The sequence below is a fragment of the Ictidomys tridecemlineatus genome, chromosome 10 (assembly GCF_052094955.1).
Source record: "Ictidomys tridecemlineatus isolate mIctTri1 chromosome 10, mIctTri1.hap1, whole genome shotgun sequence".
NCBI classification, from domain to species: domain Eukaryota; kingdom Metazoa; phylum Chordata; class Mammalia; order Rodentia; family Sciuridae; genus Ictidomys; species Ictidomys tridecemlineatus.
This window is the reverse complement of record NC_135486.1, coordinates 124,357,373-124,374,028: the sequence shown is the minus strand read 5'-3', so window position 1 is coordinate 124,374,028 and position 16,656 is coordinate 124,357,373. Positions and strand designations below refer to the sequence as shown.

At 43.8% G+C, this 16,656-nt stretch overlaps 1 long non-coding RNA gene across 1 annotated transcript; it reads right to left on the bottom strand.

Annotated features, from left to right (window-relative positions):
* Positions 1 to 2,945: 2,945 nt before the first annotated feature.
* LOC144367065 (uncharacterized) lies at positions 2,946 to 8,701 on the bottom strand. The gene is made up of 2 exons (XR_013426271.1): positions 8,555 to 8,701; positions 2,946 to 3,212 (listed from the first exon to the last, which is right to left on the bottom strand). It is a non-coding gene; the product is annotated as an uncharacterized LOC144367065 (long non-coding RNA).
* Between the last annotated feature and the right edge of the window lie 7,955 nt (positions 8,702 to 16,656).

The following is a 16,656-nucleotide window of genomic DNA, read 5'->3' as shown; positions in this document are numbered from 1 at the left end:
CTGAAAAGGGGAAGAGGAGACTAATCACAGAAATATCACAAGACAACCTCAATCTGCTGAAATCAAGCATCCTCCCGCTGAAAAGCCCAGCAGATGCCTGCCCAAGGAACCCATGGACATCCAAACCCCAAAAATGTCATTCATAACTTACATCTAAGGAACAGGAAGCAGCTGGTGATGAAATTAACCTGAATGAAAGAGGATGAGAGAGGCCTAAGGAAGGGCCGATAGAATGACAGGCTCCACATTTAGCTGGGCGCTTCCTAGGACTAACTCCAAAAGGGGAAATTTCTATGAGTTCTCATAGTTAAAAAAAAAAAAGAAGAAGAAACAGAAGTTTCTCAGAGGAGGCCACTGTGTTTCTGGTATTTCATTTTCATGTGAGGACATACCTCGTGCCCGCTGATGTCACTGTGATGAGGGCCGAGGAGCATCAGCCCAGAGTAAGGACATGCGTGGTGCGTCCGACAGACTGTATGGGAGGCCGTCCCCACTCATTAACAGGGAGCCCCCGAGGTGCGTACCTGGGTTTCAGTTTTCCTCACTTTTAAAGAGGGAATAGGGAATCTACCTCAAAACATTAATGTGTTCATTTATGCCACAAATATTTGCTGAATACCAACTTCATGTCAGGCATAGAAGAAATCAGATGTCAGGTAGATCCAAGTGACTTTAGGTCATCATAAAGATTTTTACTCTGAGTTAATAAGGGGCAGTCAAAGAATTTTTTCTTTTTTTCTTTTTCTTTTTCTTTTCTTTTTTTTTTTTTTTGGTGTGTGTGTGTGTGTGTGTGTGTGTGTGTGTGTGTGTGTGTGTGATGCTGGGGATTGAATCCAGGGCCTTGTGCATGTGAGGTAAGCACTCTACCAGCTGAACTATATCCTTAGCCTCTGATTACTGTTTGAGCCCTTTTTAAATTTTTTATTTTGAGACAAGTTCTCCCTAAATTGCTTATTAGAACCTCACAAAGTTGCCGAGGCTGGCTTTGAACTTGCAATCCTCCTGCCTCAGCCTCACAAGTGGCTGGGATTTCAGGTGTGCACATCACACCCAGAAAGAATTTGACTTGGTGAAGGATCTTTCCAGTGAGGACAGAATATGGGATCAAGGGGCAAAAGAGAGAGATCAGTAAAGAAGCTACTGCCACCATCCAGGTGAAGGACGATCAGGTCTGGACTTGGCTGATGGGAGATGTGGAGGGAAGAGGTCAGATGCTGAATATCTTTTGAAAGTAGAACCCACAGGGTATCTTAACAGGTTAGACATGGGGCGGGGGGTGAGAGAGAGGACAGAGAACACCACCATGGTTTTTGGCCAGACCACCAGCTGCAGAACAGAATTGTTCTTCTCTGATATGGGAAAACCGAGGGAAGAGAGGTTTGTGGAGGAAGATAAAAAGATTCATTTGGGGACACGTTAAGTTTGATATGCCTGTTAGACACCCAAGGGGAGGTTCCCAGTAATTTAGAATAATTTAATAAAAGAAGTCTAGAATGAAGGTCAAAATTTGGGGGACACAAACATTTGGGAGGTATTTAAAGCCATGATTCTTAGTCAGGTGAACTCACCCTGAGATTGAGTCAAGAGAAGAGGATCAAAGCTGATGTGGGTGATGGGTACTATTCTATTTACAGAGAGGGCAACAGCAGCTCAGAGAAGTTAAGTGTCTTGCCCAAGGCCTCACAGCTGATAAGGAGTAGAATCGGAATTCAAAACTAAGTCCTAGTTCAGACCATTTTTGTACTCTATTTAAGTAATCTCTGTAGGCTTCTTTGGTCTAATGGGACCCATAGGTTATAATTAAGAATATTTAGAAGAACTTAATAGTGTTCATAAAGTCCAGAAACTCAAGGTAGTGTCTTGGCTGGGTTTTTGAGAAGAGTTGGGGATCAGTTCTGCACAGGTGGTGGAATACGGGTTTCCTCTGCGTGTAACAAGTTGGCTGCCAAACACAGGAAGTGATTTTAGACCCTTAGGGGTTAAGTTTCAATGCTGGAAAGAGAGAGCGAGAGCCCGTGTTTGCTTTTTTTATATGGGGGAAGCATCGAAGGGTTTTCCATGGCAAAACCTTTTGCCAAATAAGGTAGGAGGTGGGTTGTCCAGTTCCCAGTGGGTTATGCCCAACTCCTGAGCAGCTGTCCCACTAGTAGAGCTGGGACAGAGATCTCACACCTTGTGCAGTCTACACACGGGAATGCCGGAATCATTCCCAAGGGGAGACCTAACTCACCTATGGCTCAGTACCAAGTAAAAGACCACTCAAGTAGCTTAATGGGTGGCATCCCACAATCAGTAGTCCAAGATTCTTTCTATTTATTTTTTTTATTTTTGTAGTGATGGGGATGGAACCCAGGGCCTCATACATGCTAAGCAAGTGCTCTATCACTAAGTTGCACCCCCCAGCCTCAGTCCAAGATTCTGGGTTTTTTTTAATTAATCAATTTTTTTATTTATTCTAATCAGTTATACATGACAGCAGAATGCTCTTCGATTCACTGTGCACAAATGGAGCAGAATTTTTTCACTTTTCCGGTTGCATCCAAAGTAGGATCACACCATTCATGCAGTCATATATGTCCCTAGGCAATGATGACCATCTCATCCCACCATGTTTCCTACCCCCATGTCCCCTCCCTGTTCAAGATTCTTTTTTTTTTTTAAATGAGTATAGGAGAATTTTTTTAATAGCTGAATGTCACTCAGTTTAAGAACTTTTTAGCATAGCAGTTTTTTTTTAAAGAGAGAGTGAGAGAGGAGAGAGAGAGAGAGAGAGAGAATTTTTAATATTTATTTTTTAGTTCTCGGCGGACACAACATCTTTGTTGGTATGTGGTGCTGAGGATCGAACCCGGGCCGCACGCATGCCAGGCAAGCGCGCTACCGCTTGAACCACATCCCCAGCCCTTCAAGATTCTTTTTTAAAAAAAATATTCTTTAGTTGTCAATGGATCTTTATTTTATTTATTTTTATGTGGCGCTGAGAATTGACCCAGGGCCTCACACATGCTAGGCAAGTGCTCTACCACTGAGCCACAACCCCAGCCCTCAAGATTCTTGATGCATGATAGATTCTAGTCGTTGTCATGGATACGGAGAGTTGGAGGACCCAGTCACGTTGATCTCAGGCAGTAGAGACACGATTTTGGATCAGCCGGGGCTCCTGCACGTTGATGGAGTGCTTGGCATTACACCTTGGCAGGCTTTCCTCCAGTCTGGAAAAATGTCAAGATAGGTGTCATTGCTTGTCCTTGTCCCAGCTCTAAGTTGAAGGTAACGGTGCTGCCCTCTCTGGGACTATTATAAAATGTCAGTGAAATTGCTCAGCTTGTGACAAGGCCTGTTAGAGAGTTTAATTTTTCTCTTCTCCTATTTCAGCCTTTAAGAACTCAGCAAATATCCCTCTAAAACAATATGAGCTCCAGAGCTGTCCCCCACCCCTGCCCCATGGATCTGTTCCGTTTGATGGGTTGAACCTAAGTCGTGATCTCAGACAATGTTGCACTGTGAGTTTGTCATCTGGGCTAGTTGTCACCCACCCCTTTGCTCCCCAGATCTATTATCTGCCCTGGAGGCTCCCCTCACCCTCTGGCTTCTACTTGGGTTCACAGAAGAGAGGACTGGCTGGAGATCAGGGAAGAAAGGAGAGTTGGGACATTCTTTCCCATTGCCAGGGACCTCATTCCCTGACCATGTCTACAAAATCATGAGATCTCTCCTCAGGAACACAATTTCCTCCCCTTACCACTTCAGTCCTAGAGGTAGTAACAGCTCCCCATAGTCGCCAGCCCCTTGTGCTACAGAGTTTCTTGTTGGTTCTCTTATCCATGATCATATTTCTACAAGGAGTCCCTATATGAATGCTCTAAGAACGGCACTTACCAACATTAAACCCCTAGACACATGTGAATATTTATACTTAAGTTAATTAATATTAAATGCAATTTAAAATGCAGTTCCTTGGTTGCACTAGCCACGTTTTAACTGTGTTCCCTGTCCAAAGGGGCTAGTGGCTGCCATTTTGAATGGCACAGATATAGAAATGTCCATCACCCTAGAAGTTTCTATTGGACAGCACCGCTCTGGAACCATCTGAATTGGATTCCGTTTCCTGCTAGGACTGACTGTACATGTCCCATGTCCATCAGAACCAAAGCACTTCTGTCTGGTTGACTTATTTGGGAGTCTAATTTAAACCACCACCAATTCTCAAGTACTCTAACAGGTACTCAAGACATAATGCCCAATGCTTACATCATGCTGATGGAAATGTGAAATGGTATAACAACTTTAGAAAACAGACTGGCAATTCCTCAAATGCTAAACACCGAGTTTCCATATGACCCAGAAATTCAACTCCAAGGTCCATATTCTAGAGAACCGAAGGCCTGGAGAAGTAGTTCTGTGTCAGAGTGCTTTTCTATCAAATACAAGGTCCTGGGTTCATTCCCTAGCACTGCAAGTGAACAAATAAAGATTGAAAACTTTCAGAGGAGCAAAAATTTGTACCCAAGTATTCATGTGGCATTATTTATAATTGCCAACAAGAAGAAATAGCTTCAAGTGTCCGTCAGCTGATGAATGGGTATGTTGCGAGCCGACCATGGGCTGTGTGTGCGAACTATTGTGTACAGTAGCCAATTGAGAGGACAGGCCTGGCACTGCGAACTCCCTGATGCAGGTGAGCCTTCCCCTCTAGCTCTGCCTGAGATCCCACACAGCACCTGAGATGGGTGTGACTTGCCAAGATGTCAATCAATCTGCTGACTAGAGACATTATGAAGCAAGACTTCACCCTTGAAACCTTATCCCTCTCTGATGTTCCCACTATAAAATAAAGGAAGCACAGGCTCACTTTCTCTCTTTCCAGGGAGGAAGCTGACGCTTAAGGTCAAAGATCTGTCCTGCCCTCGATTTAAAAAAAAAAAAAAATTACGTCTGTGTGTTGTGTGATTTTTCTTCCCCTTCTTCTTAGCTTAATGTTGCAGCCAGCCTGTTTAAACCCAATTAGGCTCATCTGCGCAGGTTGCAGGCAAGAGAATAAACAAAATATGCATCTGTGCAGTGGGTATTAATTAGTTCACTGATACATGCTATAGCATGGATAAAGTTCCACAGTTATTTTGCTAAGTTAAAGGAACAAATCACAAAGGAGCACATATTGTATGATTACATTTAGAGGAAATGTCTGGAAAGAGCAAATCCATAGAAATAGATATTGGTTGTTGCCAGGGACTAGAGAGTTAGGGAAGAAATGATATGAGAGAGTCTGGGTTTTTCTTTGTTGTTTGTTTGGTTGGTTGGTTTGGGTATTTTTTTTTTGGGCGGGGGAGAGGGGACCAAGGATTGAACTCAGGAGCACTCGACCACTGAGCCACATCCCCAGCCCTATTTTGTAATTTCTTTAGAGACAGGGTCTCACTGAGTTGCTAAGCACCTTGCTGTTGCTGAGGCTGTCTTTGAACTGGTGATCCTCCTGTCTCAGCCTTCTGAGTGGCTGGGATTACAGGCATGCACCACGGAGCCGGGCAGGAGAATTTGGTTTTGACATAATAAAAATGGTCTAAAATTGGCCTGGGATCAGTGGTGGCATGCTTGCCTAGCATGCATGGAGCACTGGGTTCGATTCTCAGCACCACATATAAACAAACAAATAAATAAATAAAGGTCCATCAACAACTAAAAAATATTTTTTAAAAAAAATGGTCTAAAATAGATCATGGTCATGATTGTACAATTTTGTAAAAATCATCAAATTGTACATCTTAAATATGTAAATTGTATGGCATGGAAATTATAGACAAGGAAGTTGTTATAAAAAAGTCACAGCTGGAGCCAGGCACGATGTCGAATACCCGTAATTCCAGCAGTTTAGGAGGCTAAGGCAGAAGGATCCCCAGTTCAAAGCCAGTTTCAGCAGAAGTGAGGTGCTAGGCAACTCAGTGAGATCCTGTCTCAAAAGAAAATACAGAATAGGGCTCGAGATGTGGCTCAGTGGTTGACTGCCCCTGCCTGAGTTTAATCCCCAGAATCCCCCCCTAAAAAAAAAAAAGAAAGAAAAGGCATTGCTGGGGAATGCTGGGTATGGTGGTGCACACCTGTAATCCTGGAGACTTGGGAGGCAGAGGCAGGAGGATCACAAGTTCAAGGTCAGTCTCAGCAACTTAGCAAGATCCTGACTCAAAATAAAAAATTAAAAAGGCTGGGGATGTAGCTCAGCTTTAAAGCACCCCCTGAGTGTTTAATCCCCAACACAAGAAAAGAAGAAGAAGAGGAGGAGGAGGAGGAGGAGGAGGAGGAGGAGAAGGAGGAGGAGGGAGGAAAGAAAGAGAGAGAGAGACATGACTGGGGGTACATAGTTCAGTGGTAGAGAGTGTGCTTTGCATGCACAAGACCCTGGTTTTGGTTTGGTTTGGTTTTTGGTTTGGTTAGTACCAGGAATTGAACTCAGGGGTGCTTAACCACTGAGCTTCATCCCCAGCCCTTTTTATTTTTTATTTTGAGAGATTGGGCCTCACCAAGTTGCAGAGGCTGGCAAGACCCTGAGTTTGCTCTCCAGCACCACCCACACAAAAAGACATAATGTCTAAAATTGATGAATTTTTTAAAATGGTATGTTATTAGAAACATGCAATCAAAAATCAAATGCCAGTAGAAACAGCTAAAAAAAAAAAAAAAGTTTAGAGAAGTTCTCTACAGAAGTGAGACATGGAGGGCTGAGGGTGTGGCTTGGTGTCCTAGCACTTGCCTAGCAAGTGTGAGGCCCTAGGTTCAATCCGTGCACCATTTAACAAAACAAAAATACAAAACACAGAAGTGAGTCTTGAGCGGGGGAACTGGAAATGTTCCTATCTCAATTTTAAACCATGTCATTTGAATAGAAACATTAAAAATAAAAATGACTTTTTAAAGGTATTTACTGCTAAAAAAAAAAAAAAAAAAAAAAGTTCAAAACCAACTCTTCTAGCTGGGCACAGTGACACATACCTGTAATCCCAGCCACTCAGAGACTGAGGTAGGAGGATTGCAATTTCAAGGCCAGCCTCCGTAATTGGGCAAGCTCTTGTCTCAAAATAAATATAAAGAACTGAAGGTGTAGCTCAGTGATAGAGCATTTGTCTAGTGTGTGTGAAGCTCTGGGTTCTATTCCCAGGAGGAAAGAAAGGAAGGATGGGAGGAAGGATGGAAGGAGGGAATTTCTGGGGATTAAACTCAGGCAGGAGCACTCGACCACTGAGCCACATCCCCAGCCCTATTCTGTATTTTCTTCCCAGACAGGATCTCACTGAGTTGTCTAGCTCCTCACTTTTTCTGAAGCTGGCTTTGAACTGGGGATCCTTCTGCCTCAGTAGTGTTGGGGCTGGAGACTGGGATAAGGAAGAAAAAGTGGAAAACAGGCTGGATTCAGTGCTCCTAGTATTTGGAACAGACAGAAGTGTGTTGAGGCCTCTTCTACTTCAATTCTCAATTTGTCATGGTTCCTTGGGCTGATATCTATCAGTTGAGATGTGCAATTCCAAGCAGGCCTGGCCTCTGTTGCAGGGCACCCTCTCAAAGCCATCTACCACCCTGGAATCCCTTTCTAAGTGCCCTGCCCACTTTTTAATGTTCTTTTTTTTTTTAGTTGTTCATGGACACAATACTTTTATTTTATTTTTATGTGGTGCTCAGGATAGAACCCAGGGCTTCTCGCATGTGAGGCAAGTGCTCAACCACTGAGCTACAACCCCAGCCCCTCTAAGCCCTTTATAACAAATATTTACTAAGCATCTACTATGTACCAGGCTTGATACTCAGTGCTGTGGATATATATCCTCCACGTGGTTCCAAGCCCTCGTGCAGCTCAATAGGTCACAAAGAGGAAGCAGATGGTCCTCTGGTGCCAGGTAATAGAGCCCCTATACAAATCTGGGGTCAAGATCTGGGGTCCTAAAGGAAAGATGCCTATGCCTGCTCTTGAAAAACATGAGTAGTGGAGGTCACCCAGGCAGAGAGAAGAGGGAAGAACTGTAGTGAAGCCCTGGAGAAAACAAAGAGTCTGTGAGAAGGAAGCTTCTAGAAGGAGTTCAGTGTGACTGAAGCACAGGGCACTGGGTAGTCATGGAAGAAGGAAGTACAGGCTTGCAGGACCTTGTTAGGGAAGGATGGCAAATCTGCCAAGCTCTCACCATGCTAGAACCTACAAAGTCCAGCGTCTTGGTGACATCCACACAGGAGTCAGGTTCACCTGGTACACACTAGTACAGCGGTTCCAGCTGTTAAAATGCTAAATAGTTCTGTACCTCTCAGTGAATATTTGCTGGCCCAAGCAATGCTTCAGGTGCTCCCTACCCTAGTCACTCCCTCAGGAAATCCCCGGAAGGCCCCACACTCCAGAGAGAAGAAGGGGACACTGAATAAAAGTACTGTCCCCCTTATCATGAGGACAAAAACATACAAAAAACATACACTTAGCCTAGTGTCTAAGTGCACATTACTAGTGCTTAATAAACGTTATTATAGTCACCAAGGCAGCTTCATACAAATCAGATCAAGACGCATTCCCCAGAATACAAACCTCCAATGGGCTCCAGGATGATGTCAAATGTCCCTCCTCCATGGGGATCCCAGATTAGCTGGGGGCTGGAGGATCTCAGGGAGCCCATGATTGACATTGAATGCTAGGCTCTCTCGACTTTCCTTGTCCCCAAAACCTGTCTCTAGTCCACACTGCGCAAGTACTAATGAACACAGAGAATGGAGCCCCCTGCTGACCTCTCTGGAGAACTTCAGGAACATCTGTGAAAACCAGAAGCTCCTCCAAACCCCTTCTAAATTGGGCTACGTTCCGACACAGCATGGTATAATCAAAAAAACCTAACTAGGGACTGGGGATATAGATCAGTTGGTGGAGTGCTTGCCTTGCATGCACAAGGCCCTGGGTTTGATCCCCAGCACCACAAAAAACAAACAACAACAACAGAAAAAAAAAAAAAAAAAAACCTGAGCAAGGTGGCACACACCAGTAATCCCGGCAACTCAGGAGGCTGAGGCAGGAGGATCCTAAGTTGGAGGCCAGTGTGGGCAATTCAGCAAGACTGTCTCAAATGAAAAGAAAAAAGTCTGGGGATATACTTCAGTGGTAAAGTGCCCCTAGGTTCAATCCTCAGTACCAAACAAACAAACAAACAAAACCTAACTGGGGATTCCAATATTAAACTCCAATATAAATTTAATATTAATTCCAATATTATATTATTCCAATATAATATATGTTATGTTCTTATAACTTCAGAATATAGTTAAAGGGGCCAGATATAGCTACTTAGTTAAACAAAAAAAAAGCCATACCAAGTCTAGGCCTTTCAGACACTAGACACCCACCTCCTCAGGGCAGTGAGCCCTGAGAGAAGAGGAAATGGAGTGAACTCAACTACCCAGCTGAGTGCCTAGAGAGCATTCCTAGGCTGCTGTAGCACTGGGAGAGGGAACAACCGAGATGAAAAGACAGAAATCAGAGGCGGCTGAATTCACAGAGCAGAGTAATGATTAATGAGAGAGAGAGAACTGCACACACCTCCAGGATGTCATCTGAGCTAGGTACTTATTATGGTTTTGTTACCAAACAAAACCTAAGTAAACCCTCTAGCTTCCCTTGCTCGTAATTGACTTAAAAAGCACTGATTTTGGAGGTCACACAGCTGGGTAACGCGTTATTAGTCTCCCACGAGCTTTACTGTAGATCACACCTCTGATGTGTGGGTTATGATGATAATGGTTGCCTAGGTTACCCTCCAGGACCCAAGGCCACTTCTGCACAAAACACTGCCTCTTGGCTCCTGCCTACAGATGTCCCTATGGGTGATTGCAAGAGGATGAAAATGCGTGGCAGCTCTGTCTTCACGTTGTGTCTGTCTCCTCTGTTGCCTTAGCCTTTGGGTCAGATTCGACTCAGTGGTGCATGTAGACCAGTTGATCCTTTGAGAAATGCTCTGTTCAAAGCTATGGATAGAGGGTTGACTTGACCTAGACCTGCCTAGTCCTCTGAAGGTGAAGATGCCTGCCTAACAGCAGACCATGAGAGGAGTGAAAAGAGGGGGCTCCTGATTTCCTGGAAGATCTCTGCCTATTCCCCCAAAGATATGAATATTCATGTCCTTTGTTAGCCTGTCCCTCTGTTATGCCTCAACTCCCTGGAGTTGAGAAGCTGATTTGTGAACAAAACCCTCTCTCCTCCATTCTTTGGCCACCAAATAAAGACTTTCTTCCTCCCAAGACAAGTTGCTCAGACACTGGTTTTTCCACGGGATGAGCCTCTGAACCTGGGTTCACTACACTTTGGATCTGGACTGTCCCCCAAAGGCTCCCCATGTGTTGGAGTCTTGGTCTCTAATGTGACAACCCTCTGAAGTGAGGCTTTGAGGAAGCAATTGGATCCTGAGTGCTCCAATCTCATCAGTGGTTTACTTTATTGATGGATTCATAATCTTCTGTTGGTGGTGGTAGCGATACTAGGGATTAAACCTAACGGTGCTTGGGGCTGGGGTTGTGGCTCAGTGGTAGAGCACTTGCCTCACATGTGTGAGGCACTGGATTAGATCCTCAGCACCACATAAAATGAATAAATAAAATAAAATGTCGTTTCTATCTACAACTAAAACAAAAACAAAAGAAACCTAAGGGTGTTCTACCACTGAGCTACATTCCCAACACTTTTTACTTTTTTATTTCAAGACAAGTTCTCACTAAGTTGCTGAGGCTGCCCTGGAACTTGCCATCCTCCTGCCTCAGACTCCCAAGTCACTGGGTTTATAGGCATGCACTACCTGGATTCATAATTCGATAGCATCATTGAGAGGTCATGAAAATTTTAGGAAGGGGGGCCTAGTTGGAATAAGTAGGTCATTAGGGGAGTATCTTTGAAGGCCATATCATGTCCCTGGTCCCTTCAATACACGTTCTCACCCCACCACCACCTCTCTGCTTCCCAGATGCAATGAAGTGAGCTGCTTTATTCCAACCCACCCTTCTACCATGTCAGCCTCACCAGAGGCCCCTAAGTGTTCAGACCGTGGACTGAAACCTCAGAAATGGTGAGCCAAAATAAACCTTTCTTTCTTTCAGTTGATTATTTCAGCTATATTGTCAGAAAGCTAACACAAGGGTCAAAAAAACCCTAGACTAGGGACAAATTTCATCCTGCCTAACAAAGTTTAAAAGCAAACCCTGAAAGGATCAAACTGACATGAAGACATGAAGAATTCCCAACACCTCAGCCAAGTAACCTAACTGCTTCCCAGAACAAAGCTCACAATATTTAAAAGTGACAACTTTCATTTATGATTGAGTGAGGAGATCTACAAATCCTGTCCCCCAAAGCAACTACAGTCATGTGCATCACTGTCGCAAGGGGCAAAAAATTGCGACAGATGAATTTGAGGGGGAGAAATAAAGAATGTCCACACGCTTCTGCTCTTTTCAAAGCTTTATTCACTCAAATCACTCAATACAATTTCACCCTATAGGTTCTTTTTTTTTAAAATTTTTTTTTAATATTTATTTTTTAGTTTTCGGCGGACACAACATCTTTGTTTGTATGTGGTGCAGAGGATTGAACCTGGGCCGGACGCATGCCAGGCGAGCATGCTACCGCTTGAGCCACATCCCCAGCCCACCCTATAGGTTCTTAATCAAGAAAATGACAATCTTTAATGCTAGGCACTACAATAGACATAATCAATTCACAGCAAACAATTCTAGATTAATTCTAAGCACTGCAAACACACTTAATCATGACAGGCTAATGATAAACATTCTCTCTGCATGCTAAGTTCAAAAGTCTCAAGCCTTAGGCTTCAAGTCCAGCAGATGCACACTCACTCAGACCGCAGTGACCAGGTCCGGAACCAAGGCAGGCTTTTCCTGGCATGGTGTGGACTACCAGCTGAGGAGAGGGTCATAGGGAGAAGTTGAGGCTCTCACCAGGGTCCAGATGAGGCGGTAGAGTTTGAGAGCAGTGAGGATCACACAGAGGATCAGGAAACGATGACAAATGATGGGATGTCAGTCCAGGCTCTCCAGCTCAAGTGCATCCTTGTTTCGGCTGGCTGAATTGGTTCATCAGCTCTATTATTTATACTAAATTTGGGGGCTTTTGACCCCCACTTTCAATCCTTATCAGCTACCACCAGATTTCTCCATGACATCATTTAGAGGTCATGAAAATTTTAGGAAGGGGGGCCTAGTTGGAATGTTTCTGACCCCAGAGTGGGGTCAGAAACATCTGATCTGTTGGTCTCCATCCTGATCTTCTTGCCTTTCCCTCTTATCAGGCGAGGACAGCCTGCCAGAGGCTTCATTCTGTTTATCAGGGTGAGGGGAAGTGACTTGTTTATGTCTGAGGCCATACTGGAGGGCTCCGTTAGGTGTTCCTAGTGAGACTGCAGATTTCAAACTGGAGTTTTTAAAATGGAGTTGCTTAGGCTCAGGCCTAAGGCCATCCTCACAATCATAATCAACAACAAACTGAATACACAACAGTGGTCTCATAAGATTATAATAGAGTTGAAAACTTCATATCGCTAGCCAGGTGTGGTGGTGCACGCCTGTAATCCCAACGATGCCGGAGGCTGAAGCAAGAGGATTACAAATTCAAGGCCAGCCTCAGCAATTTAGTGAAGCTCTAAGCAACTTAGGTAGACCCTGTCTTAAAATTAAAAAATTAAAAGGGCTGGGTATGTAGCTTAGTGATAACGTGCCTCTAGGTAAATCCCCAGTGCCAAAAAAAAAAAAAAAAATCTTATCACCTACCATTTTTACTGTGCCTTTTCTATATTTAGATATATTTATATACACAAGTACTTACCATTATGTTACAATTGCCTCCAGAGTTAAGTATTCAGTACAGTAACATGCTGAATAAGGTTGTAGCCTGGGAGCACTCAGCAGGCATGTAACAGGTTACACCATCTGGGTTTGTGTAAATACACTCAATAACCTTCACATGACAATGAAATCACCTAATGATGCATTTCTCAGAATGTACCTCTGTTAGTAAGCAACACATGTTATAGAAAGTTAGACTAGGATTGTAGCTCAGTAGTAGAGCACTTCCCTAGTATGTGCAAGGCACTGGGTTTGGTCCCCAGCACTGCAATAAATAAATAAAGCTGGACAGCCAGGTATAGTGGCACACGCCTATAAACCCCACAACTTGGGAGACTGAGGTAGGAGGATTGTAAGTTCTAGGCCTTTGGGGGTAAGATGGCCAGCATCTCATTGGAAGATTCTTCTGCCCAGAGGAATCCAAGCCACCCTAAATAGCCACCTTAAATCTTAATATCTCAAATAATTAAGCCACCCTAAATCTTTTTTTTTTAAGAGAGAGAGAGAGAGAGAGAGAGAGAGAATTTTTTTTAATATTTATTTTTCAGTTTTCGGTGGACACAACATCTTTATTTTATATGGTGCTGAGGATTGAACCCAGCGCCCCACGCATGCCAGGCGAGCGTGTTACCGCTTGAGCTACAGCCCCAGCCCCACCCTAAATCTTAATATCTCAAATAGTTAGCAAATAATAAAACACAAACACTCAGAAATATATTTACAAAAGCAAAGTCCCTAATAGATCTAGTCCACATGGGTTCTTGAATTAGACAAAGACAAAATGGCTCTGGTGGTTTATTTAAGGGGGTACATCAACGGTAGGGGTAAGGTTTCAATGGCGGAGTGTTGCTTTGTGATATCTTGCAGTCAGCAGGTTGATTGACATCTTGGCAGGCCACACTCATCTCAGATGCTGTGTGGGATCTTAGGCAGAGCTTGAGGGGGAAGTTCACCTGCATCAGGCAGTCAATCCCTGTGGGGGTGCCACGGGGAGTTCCCAGTGGCAGACTTCTGCCTCAGGAGGCTACAAGGTGACAAAGTCCACACACAGCCCACAGAAGGCTCGTGACACAGGCCAGCCTCAGCAACTTAGTGAGGCCCTAAGCAACTTAGCAAGACTCTGTCTCAAAATAAAAAGGGGTAGAAATGTGGCTCTGTGGTTGGATGTCACTGGGTTTAATCCCCATTACCAAAAATTAAAAAATAAGCTAGACAAAATAGATAAAACCGTTTCATTGCTATGAATTGGACCAAAGGCATAAAACCATCTGAGAAGACTACATGCTTGACCTCTACTCAACTCTAAATAGAAGCAGAGGGAGTCTGGGGTGTCTCCCCTGGGCTCATTCCCTCTCTGCCTTTCCTGCCATAGTAGGTGCAGGGCTGACCTTGAGGATCAGCAGATTCACTGCTGAAGGTGGGGGACTCATTTGATCTGGAAATGTGGATAACACCCGTGTCCAGTGATGTCAGTGGAAATGATGAACTCGGGGACGAGAGTGAGGTGAGCCAGTGGGTTTGCTCAGTCAACTTGATGTGTTTGCGGTTGAGGCAAACACCTTCCTGGGCAAGTCTGTGTATTTTTGCAGCAGAGAGCAGAGAAAGCCCAGCTACCACATGGGGCTGACCGACCCTGAGACTGCCTACACAGAAAAGACCCTCAAGGGCCCAGCAGAAGGTCAGTTCAGACTAGCCTGAACTAATCAGGTGTGTGGTGCACACTTGTAATCCCAGCAACTGGGGAGAAGGCTGAGGCAGGAGAATCACCAGTTCAAGGCCAGCCTTAACAACTTAACAAGGCCCTAAGCATCTTAGAGAGGCCCTGTCTGAAAATTAAAAAATAAAAATGGCTGGGATGTAGCTCAGTGGTAAAGTGCCCTTAGGTTCAATCCCTGATACCAAACAAACAAAACACACACACATACCAAAAAAAAAACAGTCTGAACTTTGTGCTCTCCTACCCACATGTAGATCTGTTGGCAGAGGACAGAATTTTCACTAGCTCAGGGTGTCAGTAAATGGATGACAATTGTGCTACATCAACACGGGGTGTTCCTATAAATAGAAACTTAAAAAATTAAGTTTCTATTAAGTTTCTTTCTATTTTTTATTTTGAGACAGCCTCACTAAGCTCCCAAGGTTCTCTCTAAGTTGTTGAGGCTGGCCTTGAATTTATGATCCTCCTGCCTCAGCCTCCCAAGACAGTAGGATTGGTAGCGTGGGGGATGTTGCAGCAATGCCGACACATCTGGAAACCAAAACCATGGGGTGCTATGGCTGCTCTGATCCTGGGAATACGAATGTGGTTAACAGGAAGCATGTCAATCCAAACTAAAAACATATGTTGTTACAATGTACGGGAAATTTCCCAGAATGAGATTAAGAATATGACCAAAAAATGTCCTGAGATTTGTTTTAAGACAAACATTACCAAGAATATAAGTAAACACAAATACATAGTCCCAGACCAGGATTTCTGGGAAAAGCTTAGATTACAAGAACTTTTTGCTCCTCAATTGACATTTTCTACTAGTTGTCCTGATCCAAAAGCGCAATCTGGGGCTGGGGATGTGGCTCAGGCGGTAGCGCGCTCGCCTGGCATGCGTGCGGCCCGGGTTCGATCCTCAGCACCACATACAAAGAAAGATGTTGTGTCCGCCAATAACTAATAAATAAATAAATAAATAAATAAATAGGCGCAACCTGTGCATAAACCTAATTACAGGAAAAGAATTGTGTGAAAAGCGCAAGGCCCACCATTTATAGCTTATTTATTTAAAGGAAGACTATGGTGGCAGGGAAGCTAATAAGAATACACACCCCAGGGCTGGGATTGTGGCTCAGTGGTAGAGTGGTCACCTAGCACGAGCGGGACCCAGGTTCGATTCTCAGCATCACATAAAAATAAAGGCATTGTGTTGTGTCCATCTACACCTAAAAATAAATAAGTAAATATTAAAAAAAAAATACACTCCCCTCACTGACAGACCCTCCCTTGCCATTTTTGGGATGTATGATGAAAATGGAAGGCATGTAGTTAATGGAAATGGAAAATGGACTGACGTGAAGAATCTGCCCTTTAGTCAGAAGTTACAAAGGTTCAAAAATTGGTGTACCTCGACCAAGGAACAAAGAAACTCTTTAGCAGTTTAAAAGGTTAACCATGGTTTATAAAAGAACAAAAGGAAAAGCAAAAATAGAAGCATGATCTATGTTCCATGTAAAAGTAGAATGCATGCTAGCGGTTGTGGAACTCCCAAGGAAAATATGCAAATCAGGAAAATCAGGCCACAAGGCCACATGTTAACCATCTGAAAAAGTGTATTTAAGAATAAAAGGCTCCACAGGGAGCAGCAGATCTTGCTGAAGACTGCTTGAAGTTACAACCACTTTCCTTGCTGACGCCACTCTTCCTTCAGGACTCCCTGAATCTTGCTGGGGCAGGACCCCGGCATAGGATCACTACAGGTATGCACCACCCGCAACTGGCTGCCCCATCTCAAAATAAATAAACAGATAATTTTTAAAAATAAAATTAAGTCCTAAAACAGTAGCACATGCCTGTAATCCTGTGCCCTGGGAAGCTGAAGGAGGAGAATTGCAAGTTTGAGGCCAGCTTGGCAGTTTAGTAAAATTAAAAACAAACAAACAAAGGACTGGGGAATGTAGTGGCAGAGCACCCCTGAGTTCAATTCCTACAAAAAAAAAAAAAAAAGAGGAGCAGAGACTCTAATGATCACCAATGGGAAGGCAGATTTAATAAACGAAGAACAAAGAGGCTGGGATTGTGTCTCA